General features: G+C 40.8%; 1 pseudogene; it reads right to left on the bottom strand.

Moving 5' to 3' along the window:
* Nucleotides 1-982: 982 nt before the first annotated feature.
* Nucleotides 983-2984, bottom strand: LOC115523495 (annotated as a pseudogene).
* Between the last annotated feature and the right edge of the window lie 1223 nt (nt 2985-4207).

Genomic DNA, 4207 nt, shown 5'->3' with positions numbered 1-4207 from the left:
TTGAGTGTCCAACTTTGGCTCAGGTCATGATCTTGTGGTTCGAGAGTTCAAGCCCCACATCAGCTCTGTGCTGACAGTTTAGAGCCTGGAGCCTTCTTCAGATTCTGTATCTCCTTCTCTCTCTGCCCCTCTTCCCTTGCACTCTGTCTCTCTCTCTCAAAAATAAATAAACATTAAAAAAAATTTCAGAAAATACTTCTTTTGACCTAACTTTTTAAATATACATATTTAAAATTTTTATGATGCTATACTTTATTAAATCCTCTAAAAGGCAAATATTAGTGTTTTTTTTTTTATTAAATGCAATCTTTGGTTTTCTCTAACGTGTATAATTGAAGGGGTTCAAGGCATTATTTAAATCAATTTTTTAAGATTCATATATCTTAATGCTCTAATCTTAGAAATAAGTAGCAAGCATTGAAACATTGGGAAGGGAACAAAAGAATATTAAAGAGAAAGGAAAGGAAACCTAATTATACATTTATAAATACTTGTGTAAGATCAGAGTTTCTTTAAGGAAACATTCCTCTCTCATACTTTATCAACATTTCTGACTGAGGCTGGCCCCAAGCTCTAGTACCACCTATAGGCATGTAACCTAAGTCTGAAAAATCAGATTTTTCTACCACCTTCCCCTGATCAAGTAATAAGTCCAGGTCTAGAGATGGAACAGATAAACCGAACTATTCTGTGTTGTGTGTATGTATTTTCTTTCTTTCCTTTCCCCTTTCATCTTTCCCCTCCCCCTCCCTTCCTTTTTTATGAATTTGTAGGCCCGAGAGGAGAGAAGGTGTTTTATTTTTATAATTTATTTATTTTTAAAACAATTTTATGATGTCAATTTTAAATAGAGTTTTATTTAAGACATTGCATTTTCCACTTAACAATACAGAGCTTATAAAGTGCAATGTTATATTTCCTTTCCTTGTGCACGTAGTCCACAGTTTACTAACTATAGCAGCTCAACTTTAAAACTGCCATGGAATTTGCTACAAATTTGGGTCCTTCAAATGTTTTGTGTGGAACATTGCTAGACCTATTCTTAGCTTGGCTTAATCAACCTCTTCAATGGTGGGCCCAGAGGAGGCACCTCCAGATGGGGGAGCTCCACCACCAGGGAAGCCTCCAGGCATTCCTCCAGGCATGCCTCCTGCACTCTGGTACAGCTTCTTAATGACGGGATTGCAGACCTTCTCCAGCTCTTTGTGCCGATGCTCAAATTCTTCTTTTACTGCAGTCTGGTCCTTATCCAGCCAGTTGATGATTTCATTACACCTGTCCAGAATCTTCTGTTTGTCCTCATCGTTGATTTTACCCTGAAGCTTTTTATCTTCAACAGCTGCTTTCATGTTGAATGCATAAGATTCAACTGAATGCTTGAAGGACACCTTGTCTCGCTGCTTGTCATCTTCAGCTTTGTGCTTCTCAGCTTCCTGGACCATGTGCTCAATGTCTTCCTGGCTCATGCGACCTTTGTCATTTGCGATGGTGATCTTGTTCTCTTTTCCTGTACTCTTATCCACAGCAGAGACATTGAGAATGCCATTAGCATCAATATCAAAGGTAACCCCAATCTGAGGAACACCCCGGGGGACAGGAGGTATGCCTGTGAGTTCAAACTTGCCAAGTAGGTTGTTATCCTTGGTCATGGCACGCTCACCTTCATAAACCTGAATGAGCACACCAGGCTGGTTGTCAGAGTAGGTAGTGAAGGTTTGGGTATGTTTGGTAGGAACGGTAGTATTGTGCTTGATGAGAACAGTCATGACTCCACCAGCAGTTTCAATGCGAAGAGAAAGACGAGTGACATCCAACAGCAGCAAATCTTGAGTATTTTCAGATTTGTCTCCAGAAAGGATGGCTGCCTGGACAGCTGCACCATAAGCGACAGCCTCATCAGGGTTGATGCTCTTATTCAGTTCCTTCCCATTGAAAAAGTCTTGTAGAAGTTTCTGAATCTTGGGGATACTTGCAGAACCACCCATCAAGACAATATCGTGGATCTGAGACTTGTCAAACTTGGCATCTCGAAGGGCTTTCTCAACAGGGTCCAGGATGCCACGGAACAGGTCAGCATTTAATTCTTCAAACCAGGCACGAGTAATAGAAGTATAAAAGTCCATTCCTTCATATAGAGAATCAACCTCAATACTGGCCTGAGTGCTGGAAGAAAGTGTGCGCTTGGTGCGCTCGCAAGCAGTATGGAGGCAACGTGCTGCCCGCTTGTTCTCACTAATGTCCTGCTTATGTTTTCATTTGAACTCTGCAATAAAATGGTTTACCATTTGGTTGTCAAAGTCTTCTCCACCTAAGTGGGTGTCTCCAGCAGATTTGACCTCAAAGATCCCATCTTCAATAGTGAGGATTGACACATCAAAAGTGCCACCTCCCAAGTCAAAGATCAGCACATTCCTTTCAGCTCCAACCTTTTTGTCTAAGCCATAAGCAATAGCAGCAGCAGTTGGCTCACTGATGATTCGTAGTACATTAAGACCAGCAATATTTCCAGCATGTTTGGTAGCCTAATGCTGAGAGTTGTTAAAATACGCAGGTACTGTGACTACAGCATTGGTAACAGTCTTCCCAAGGTAAGCCTCTGTGATTTCCTTCATCTTTGTCAAAACCATAGAGGACACCTCCTCTGGATAGAAACTTTTGGTCTCTTCCTCTTATTCTACTTGGACCTTGGGCCTGCCAGCATTGTTCACCACCATGAAGGGCCAATGCTTCATATCAGATTGGATGACAGCATTGTCGAATCTACCTCCAATCAGATAGATGTTTGGCATCAAAAACTGTGTTGGGATTCATTGCAACTTGATTCTTTGCAGCATCAATAGTTCAGTGTCAGTAAAGGCGACATAACTTGGGGTGGTTCGGTTTCCCTGATCGTTGGCAATTATTTCCACTTTCCCGTGCTGGAAGACACCCACACAGGAGTAGGTGGTGCCAAGATCAATGTCAACTGCAGGTCTCTTAGACATAGTTCCTTCAGTAATGGGAGTGGCCTGGCTTGAGAAGGGAACAGCTACCTGGAGAGCTAATGCCGCATTCAATGAGACCCTTTTTAGTTTTATTTTTATAAGTAAATTTTTATTTTAAGCTAGGGGCACCTGGGTGGCACAGTCAATTAAGTGTCTGACTTCAGCTCAGGTCATGATCTCATGGCTCAAGAGTTTGAGTCATGGCTCTGGGCTAACAGTTGAGATCCTGGAGCCCCTTTTGGATTCAGTGTCTCCCCCTCTCTCTGCCCCTCCCCTGCTCGTGCTCTGCCTGTCTGTCTCTCTCAAAAATAAACATTAAAAATTATATGGAACTCCTGATGTTGATTTTTTTTTTTTTTAGCACTGTGTAAGGAATCTTAAGAATCAACCAACACTCAGGAAAGGACATATTAAGAGAGAATCCTGATGACATAGGTAGAAACCTGTATCTAGACATTTCAAAATTCTTAGTTTCATGTACCACTATATTGGCATTAAAGTAGTTTCAAGTGACAAAACTAGTTTAAACAAGCCATCCATAGGGTGATATTCAGGATTATTTTTTCAACAACAAAATCTGCTTTTCTCTTCCCATTAAACCCTCAGAGTGGGCTCAAATCTCCTTGACTTCAGTAAAGGTCAAGTAGAAAAAAATAATAGGTTCTACAGTTGCTGTGTTTCTCAGCCAAGTGTCACAAAGAACAAATCCACAATTTTTAGTCTACCCTAGAGCTTCTTGCAAGTAATGACACCAACACCAACAATAAAATAGGTGGGGAAATTGGATTCACAGGAACCCCTTATTTATGCAAGATATAAATGTCAATGAGTAAAATGTGTAGGGTACCAAAGTTCATGAGCAGGCAGTCTTATTACAGTGCCTTCTATTTATAATCCAAGTCTGAACATTTATCTGTTTTCCACTGCTAAAGTCTCTCTCTAGACCTTTCCCAAAGGTGGAGTTAGCTAAAACACAGATTACCACCTCTTGTTACTATTTCCTTCCTTTGCATGTGGCTTTTCATATTATAATCTTAGTGGTGTTAAGTAAGTCTTTGTAGCCTGGAGAGCCAAGAGCGGGGCTTGCATAGTATTTTGGCTGTTCTTGTGTGAGAAATTCTTTTTCCTTATTCTGTTTTTACTAGCTGGGTATGAAAGCACCTCCTCCTTACTGTGCTGATTATGAAAATTCAGTATAGCAGCAAAGAACTCCTGTCAACATA

This window comes from Lynx canadensis, chromosome C2, assembly GCF_007474595.2.
Source record: "Lynx canadensis isolate LIC74 chromosome C2, mLynCan4.pri.v2, whole genome shotgun sequence".
NCBI classification, from domain to species: domain Eukaryota; kingdom Metazoa; phylum Chordata; class Mammalia; order Carnivora; family Felidae; genus Lynx; species Lynx canadensis.
This window is presented reverse-complemented; position numbering and strand designations above follow the sequence as displayed.